Genomic DNA, 9,366 nt, shown 5'->3' on the forward strand with positions numbered 1-9,366 from the left:
ACCTAAACATTTACAAGTAAATGTCAGGACCAAACATATACACGTACATGTCCTTCAAATGTAGATAATTGACATAATTTTCAGCAAACGCATGCAAAAATCTTTTTGGTTTTTCTCTATACATACATGAAAACACAATATTTTTGTCTTTTTTAATTTTCTTATAAACAAAATAAACTTCACATTCTTTTTGAATTTTCAGATTTTTCTGTTCAAAAACTGAAAGAATACATTCTTTTTGGATTTTCAAATTTTAAAATGTTTTTGGTTTTTCAAAATATTTTAAATGAAAAACATTAAAGAAAAGAAATCACAATATTTTTTATTTTTCATTTTTCTGAATTTTCTTATGTTTTTGGATCAAGAAATTTTTAATGTTTTTAGGTTTTATCTATACAAACGAAAAACACAATCTTTTTGTATTTTCTAGATTTTCACCCCCTAAAACCAAAATAAATTTTAAAAGTAAAATTAACAGAAAATAAAGATAGTCATCCTTGTTTAAGGACATCAACGAGGGTCTTCAATCCGTTTAAGCCAAGCAAAAATTTGAAACGTGTTTTGTCAAAAGCTTTGGTAAACAGATCGGCTTTCTGAAAGTCAGTAGTACTTTCTCAAGGTCAATCAACTTCTTCTCAAAGCAATCCCGTATAAAGTGATATCGAATTTCGATATGTTTTGTTTTCGAATGTTGTATGGGATTATTTGTGATAGAAATTGTAGCAGAATTATCAATCAGAATAGGAGTAGTAAGAAACTTCAAACCGTAGTCACGAAGATGTTGTTGTATCCAAAAAACCTGGGAACAGCAACTCGAGGCTGCAACATTCTCAACTTCGGCGGTTGAAGTGGAGATCGTTGTCTGCTTCTTACACTACCTGGAAACAAGCCGGTTTCCTAAAAATTGACATCCTGCAGTCGTTGATTTAAAGTTGATCTTGCAACCTCCATAGTCCAAGTCGGAATAAGCTGTAAGATCGAAAGTATCATCCTTGGGGTACCACAGCCCGATGTCTGGATTTCCCCTCAAATACTGAAGAATTCCCTTGACCGCAGCTATGTGAGTCACTCGTGGACTTGCTTGATACCTAGCACAAAGACAAACAGCAAACATAATATCAGGGCGAGAAGCCGTTAGTTACATTAAAGAACCAATCATGGCACGATAGAGGGTAGGATCAACGGTATCCTCCAATTCATCCGGTGATAAATTGTGACCCACTGGAAGAGGAGTAGAAGGGATTTTTCCGGCAGATATCTTGAATCGGCTCAAGACGTCGTTCACATACTTAGTCTAGTGAATGAAGATCCCGTTAGCAAACTGGTGAACCTGCAACCCTAAAAAGAAATTCATCCCTCCCATTGAACTCATCTCGAACTTTGTTTGCATGGACTTCTCGAACTCCTTACACAATGTGTCGTTTGTTGACCCGAAGATAATGTCGTCGACATAAATCTGAACTAGGAGAAGATCGTCACCAACGGTTTTATGAAATAAAATGCAGTCGACAGTCCCTCGTTTGAAGCCGTTATCAGTCAGATGGTCGGCAAGCGTGCCATACCAAGCTCTCGGGGCTAGATTTAGACCATACAGGGCCTTGTTTAATCGGTAAACTCGGTCCGAATAATCAGGATTTTTAAAACCAGGAGGCTGTAAAACAAACACTTCCTCGTGTAGTTCACCATTGAGAAAAGCACTTTTAACATCCATTTGATAGACCTTGATATTCTTGTAAGCTGCATATGCCAGGAAGATTCGAATCGACTCTAATCTTGCAACTGGAGCATATACCTCTGTGTAATCAATACCCTCTTGCTGATGAAAACCTTGCACCACTAGACGTGCTTTGTTTCTGACAATCACACCTCAATCGTTATTTTTACACTTAAATACCCACTTAGTCGGAATCGCTTTCTTGACTCTCGCAGGCTTGTTTATTAAATCCCAAACACCCAAACGTGCAAATTGCTGTAATTATACTTGCATAGCTTCTACCCAAGAAGGATTTTCATGTGCCTTACGAGCCGTCGTTGGCTCAACTTGAGATAGAAAGCAAGTGAATTTAGCAAGATTTATAATTCCCGAAGAATGTAAGTTAGTGTAAGCACACAATATGTTATTATCACTTGACGAAGCAACTTGATGACGTGTACGAACTCCCACATCAAGTTCTCCAATGATGTTTTCCTGTGGATGATATCCATGAATCCGAAGAGTAGGATTCTTAGGAACAACAACATTATCAAATAAGTTAGTGTAATGTTCACCAAGTTCAGGAGATGAAACATTATCACTGTAAAGGTTAATAACTTGATCTTCAACTTGATCATCATCAGAAGAAGTGGAAACATTATCGATAGCAACTGGAAAAGCAACTTGAGGTTCCTCAGTTGGAGCATCAGGTTGAGCTTCAACATCATTCGAACTTGAAAATCTTGGAATTGCCAAATGATCTTCAAAGTATACTCGAACCAGGTCTTCATCTATTTGTTCAGTTGATGGATTAAATGAATTAAATAAACTATCGTAGTCAAACATCCAATCTGGACCTTTCCCTTGAGGAGGAGTTGTGTACTTTTGACAGTCCACATCGTACGATTCTTCAACACACCCGGATGTAAAGTTAAATACCCTTTTCTTTGGAGATGCATATCCAAAGAAATAACCTTCGATAACTTTTTCTTCAAATTTACCCGCATCCTTCTTCAGCATCGTACACGGACACCCAAGAGGTTCCAGGTACTTTAAATTAGGTTATCGATTATTCAAAAACTTATAGCTTGTCTTTCTGAGTCTTTTAACGGTTAGAACCCGATTAAGAGTATAGCAAGCTGTATTCACCGCTTCATTCCAGAATTGGACGGGAAGCTTAGAATCAGTAAGCATTGTACGTGCAGCTTCAATCAAGGTTCGATTCTTTCGTTCGGCAACACCATTTTGTTGACGTACATATGGTGCACTGTATTCTCGATGAATTCCTTTGTGAGCACAAAAGAAATCCAAGACAGTGTTTTTGAATTTAGTACCATTATCACTTAGGATTCTCCTCACTTTTGTTTGTGGAGTGATTCGATCTTGGTGATAAGGTTTTGTACCAAAACCGGTGTTTGATCTTTCAAACTCATAAATAATACCCATGAGTATCTCGAATAATCATCAGTCACCACAAGACAATACCAATCCCCAGAAATACTCGCACGATTCACAGGACCAAATAAATCCATATGAAGTCGTTCAAGAGGAGTATTAATGAAATTCAATAATTTAGAAGGATGTGTCTTCTTCTTCTGCTTCTCATTTTTGCATGCAACGCAGTGATCAGATAATTTAAAATTCTTCAACGAGACACCTTCCACTAAATCATTAGCCTTCAAATAATTCATCTTTCTAACATGTATGTGACCCATTCTACGATGCCATAGAATCGAGTCTTTCTCGGTTGCTTTCGAGACAAAACATGTTTCGATCGATGTGGATATCTTAGAGCTCATGTTTAAGACATAAATATCATTCGATCGTGGTGATCGCATGACAACCATGTCCTTGGGAATAACATAACCCAGTTTCAAGATAAGACATTCTTTGTCAATAAATAATGTTGTGTACTTTTTATCACAAATCTGCGATACACTTAATAAGTTATGATCCACTTTATCACAATAATTTACTTTCTCAAACGTGATGTGACCATTTGAAACTTCACCCTCTTGTGTGATCATGCCCCCAGAATTCCCAGCAAATGCCACATAACCCCCTTGAATATTTCTCACGTTGGTTAGTAGGTCGAGATTCCCAGTGATATGACGAGAACTTCCACTATCCATTATCCAGTTTTCACCAGACACAGTCTTGGATGTACCCTACACACAAAATGAAGATGATTAGTTCAAAAAGGCAGCCCAGGCCTCAGTCTTGGGCACCTTTTGGTTTTCTCTTTGATCATTAACTTTAACCGAATTCAACTGTTGTTCAGCCACTAGTGAATAAGTTACCGGCTTCCTAAACTTTTGTCGTAAGTAACGTAAGGCCCCGTTACTAGTAGCCCTTCTTTTGTGTTGGATTTACTCATAAACACAGTTCAAAATATCAGAGTTAATAAAAACATTTGCGAAATATTAAAACATTCAAACCATCATACTACAAAACCATACTTTGTTGTCTTAACGGGCATTCAAATTATTTAAAACATAAAACATTGTCTTTTGAATAACATAACATTTCTTGAGATGCCAACTGTCTTCAAGTTCATGCCATGTGCTTCCTCTTATGCAAGCTGCTCCAATCTACTCACATGCGTGCATATTGAAAGTCAGCTACGCTGAGTGAGTTATAGTTAACCATACAACATACAATCTGTTCTCATACTTGTACACGTACCCGAAGGAGTGTACATTATTCATACTTACTTTTCATACGTAGCTATCCATCCTATTTAAAGAGTCTTCTGCTCTATAACCTCACAGATATTATAAGGGTCTGGTCCCTAACGTCACAGATATTATAAGGGTCTGGTCCCTAACATCACAGATATTATAAGGGTCTGGTCCCTAACATCACAGATATTATAAGGGTCTGGTCCCTAACATCACAGATATTATAAGGGTCTGGTCCCTACCATCACAGATATTATTAGGGTCTGGTCCCTACCATCACAGATATTATTAGGGTCTTGTCCTTTTGTTTCATGCTACTGTACCATACCTGCTCTTACATAATTTCCTTGACAATACGTGCAATCTCCGAAGAGCGTTCACGCACCATCAACATAACATACATACATTATGCATACGTCATATATTCATACATACATCATATCTTGCATCATACGTATCAATCATATCTTTAACTACCACCTAACGGTACATGCAATATCCGAAGATCGTTCACGCACCGTCAAGGTAAGTGTACTAACTATCACATCGAGTATGAACACGGCCCCGAAAACATAACAAGGAAGTGGAGCTAGAAACTCACCTCAATGCGGTTGCGTTCACCGTTTACGGTTATTCACTTCTTGAGCTGTGCACGACTAACTGTATAATAATTACAGTATTAAGTACCGCTCTAGTCATCTCATTGCTACTTCATTAGTCTTACACGTCTAAGCTGTTTTACTTCATTAAATCATTACCTGCTTAGTTAATCGTTACTCATTTACCTTTAAAGGTATCTTTCATAAATTGCCAAACTCCAAGGGCTGTTATGTAATTATATAATTCTTTTCTAAGTCCAGGGACCATTCTGTCTTTATATTAAACTCCTAGTTCGTTACTTTGCCCTTAACGAATTGGGTAAAGAATCACCCTCTGATTCGCTAAGCTCCCATAACGAACTAGCTAACGAATCACCCTCTGATTCGCAAAGCTCTCATAACGAACTAGCTAACGAATCACCCTCTGATTCGCTAAGTTCCCATAACGAACTAGCTAACGAATCACCCTCTGATTCGCTAAGCTCCCATAACGAACTAGCTAACGAATCACCATCTGATTCGCTAAGTTCCGGTAACGAATTAGCTAACGAATCACCCTCTGATTCGCTAAGCTCCCATAACGAACTAGCTAAAGAATCACCCATAACGAATCACCAATAGTTCTTATCCAGACTTTGACTCAAGGGTCAATGTCAAAATCGTCAAGAACAGCAAATAGTCAATAGAAATAGATCTGCAATTAAACCTTCGTTTCATAACCAAATATCACGATTTTGGTATCAACGGAATCGTCTGACCAGCGCCTACAAACCCCAACCATCAAATCGGCCTAACATCGATGTTTAAGGGGTGCGATTTAGGCATATAGGTTATGGGTTTACTTAGGTTTACAATTAACCCATCAAATGTTAACCAATTACCATAAGATTTGTTGTTTTGGATTCGTTTATAACAAACTAACACAGATCTATGATTTCCTTAATCAAACCGAACCTATATGAACGATTTCTAAATATAAACGTACCTTAGACGAGTCGGTATTCGAACACGAGCTGGTCTTTGATGTTGTTTTGGTTCGTCACAACGATGTAGCACCAACAATCTTGGGTTTCGACTTCGGATCTTGGTTCGGGTTATAGGATGGTGTGTGTGTTTTCCAAGGTGTAGGCTATGGTGTAGAGAATGGATAAAAATGGAAAGGTTTAGGGTTAAAGGGGTATTTATACTCCCTTAAGCCCATGGACGTAAGGCCCATTCCATTCCTTATTTTCCATCTTCTAAAGCCCAAGCCCACCTTCTATTAGTTTATTTATTTAAATTGACACACGACACTTTATAAAATGAACGAAATTTATTTTATTAATTCTTATCAAAAGCACGATGTTACAAGTCTTCCCTCCTTAAAGAGGTTTCGTCCCCGAAACCTAACTATTACATAAACAAATTCGGATAAAACCTGCGTATCTCATCTTCAGCTTCCCAAGTAGCATCTGAACATTTGCGATGCTTCCATATCATTTTCACTAGAAGTATAACCTTGTGACGAAGCTGCTTCTCCTTGCGGTCAACTATCTCGATCGGTTGCTCAATGTAGTTCAACTGTTCATCAACCTCGATGTCCATCAATGGCACGTGAGACGTGTCATCAGCTAGACATTTTCTCAGGTGAGACACATGGAAGGTTGAGTGAATTCCTTCTAACTCTTCTGGCAAGTCTTGTTTATAAGCCACTTCGCCTACACGATCTATAATTTTAAACGGTTCAATGTACTTTGGACTCAACTTCCCCCTCTTTCTAAAACGGATAATTCCTTTTGAAGGCGAGACCTTAAGCATCACATTGTCATCAATGTTAAACTCAATCGGTCGTCGCCGTTTATCCGCATATGACTTCTGTTTGTCTTGAGTGGCTTTCATTCTTGCTTTGACCTGATCGAACCTTGAAGACGTTTCTTGAACCACTTCTAGGCTTCCCATTTCCTTCTGACCAATCTCACCCCAACACACCGGGGTTCTACATCGTCTACCTTAAAGCATCTCAAACAGTGGCATACCAATACTTGAATGGTAACTGTTGTTATAGAAGAACTCTTCCAGGTGCAGATGATCATCCCAACTTCCACCAAAATCTAAAACACAAGCACGCAGCATATCCTTAAGGGTTTGGATTATCCTTTCAGACTGTCCATCGGTTTGACGATGATACGCCGTACTGATGTTCAACCTCGTCCCCATAGCTTCATGGAATTTCTTCCAGAACCTCGAAGTAAACCGCGTATCTCTATCAGACACGATCGATAACGGTACTCCATGCTTAGTTACAACTTCTTTAATGAACAAGCTTGCTAACGTTTCTGACTAGATGGCCTCTCGTATGGGTAGAAAATTAGCACTCTTGGTCAAACGGTCCACAATCACCCAGATAGTATCATGATGCTTAGCTGTACGAGGTAGCTTAGTTATGAAATCCATGGTGATGTGTTCCCATTTCCACTCAGGTATCTCTAGCGGTTGCATCTTCACATAAGGCTTTTGATGTTCGGCTTTGACTTGTAAGCAAGTTAAGCACTTACTATCACAATCAACTACATCATTCTTCATCCCAGGCCACCAGTAGTCTCTTTTCAAATCATGATACATCTTTGTAGCTCCTGGATGAATCGAATATCTTGACTTATGAGCCTCATCTAAGATTCGACTTCTAAGATCACCATGGCGTGGGATCCACATAAGGTCGAACCTAGTCTTAACTCCATGAGTGTTTTCCATCAACTCATCTTCCTGGCCATAAATCCTTTCTTTCTTTACTAACCCTTCATCTACTAACACCTCTGACTGCACCTTGATGATTTCTTCAAAAAGACTTGGGTTCATGATCAACTGGTATGACCTTACTGTTGCAAGGACTTCCTCATTCTTACGACTTAACGCGTCAACGACTACATTAGCTTTACCGGGATAGTACTTAATGTCGCAGTCATAATCCTTAATCAACTCCAACCATCTTCTCTGCCTCATGTTCAATTCTTTCTGCTCGAAGAAGTACTTTAAACTCTTATGATCTGTATAGATAGTACACTTAGTACCGTACAGATAATGCCTCCATATCTTAAGAGCATGCACTACAGCTACTAACTCTAAATCATGCGTCGGATAAGTACTCTCGTGGACTTTCAACTATCTAGACGCGTAAGCTATCACCTTTCCTCTCTGCATCAACACGCAACCTAGCCCTTGATGCGAGGCATCGGCACAAACAACTAAATCCTCGTCACCATCGGCTAGAGCTAGGATTGGAGCTTGCGTGAGTCTCTTCTTTAATTCCTCAAAGGCTTCTTCTTGAAACTTTCCCCAACTGAATACTACCGACTTTCGGGTCATACCGGTCAACGGTGCGGCTATCTTGGAGAAACCCTCGATGAATCTCCTATAGTAGCCGGCTAACCCTAACAAGCGTCGTATATCAGTCGGATTCTGTGGAGTCTTCCAATTCGTTATTGCCTCAATCTTAGCTGGGTCCACGGTAATCCCTTCAGGATTAATCACGTGACCAAGAAGTTGCACTTCTCACAACCAGAACGCGCATTTCGAAAACTTAGCATACAACTTCTCTTTCTTTAGAGTTTCCAATACTTCTCTCAGATGCACGGCATGGTCAGACTCGCGCTTTGAATAAATCAATATATCATCAATGAAGACGATAACCGACTTATCCAACATCGGCCGACACACCCTATTCATCATGTCCATAAATGCTGCAGGAGCATTTGTTAGACCGAATGACATTACGAGGAACTCGTAGTGTCCATAACGCGTTCGGAACGCTGTCTTAGGGATGTCTGCCTCCTTCACTTTCAGCTGATGATAGCCTGATCTGAGATCTATTCGTGAGAACCAACTTGAACCTTGCAGTTGGTCAAACAGATCATCAATCCTTGGCAAAGGATATCTATTCTTTACCGTAAGCTTATTCAACTCACGATAGTCTATGCACATTCTCATACTTCCATCCTTCTTCTTCACGAACAACACTGGTGTGCCCCACGGGGAAACACTTGGTCTTATGAAACCTTTGTCGAGGAGTTCTTGCAATTGGGACATCAATTCTTTCATTTCGGACGGTGCTAGATGGTAAGGTGCTTTCGCGACGGGTTGGGCGCCCGGTACTAAGTCTATCTGGAATTCTATCCCTCGCTCTGGTGGCAACCCCGGAAGATCCTCTGGGAATACTTCTGGGTAGTCGCGCACTATAGGAATATCTTTCATTTCTTTCGTCTCAGACGTAGCGTTGACAACATACGCCAGGTAGGCACAGCACCCTCGCCTTAGCAAACCCTCGGCTTTTATCATCGAAATGACATTAAGCCCAGAACTTTCCTTATCACCATAAACCGTCACCGCATTACCATCCAAGGACTTTAACCTTATTATC

The sequence above is a fragment of the Bidens hawaiensis genome, unplaced genomic scaffold (assembly GCF_021521415.1).
Source record: "Bidens hawaiensis isolate Kalapana, Puna unplaced genomic scaffold, B.hawaiensis_p1.1 tig00019623_1, whole genome shotgun sequence".
Classification (NCBI taxonomy): Eukaryota; Viridiplantae; Streptophyta; class Magnoliopsida; order Asterales; family Asteraceae; genus Bidens; species Bidens hawaiensis.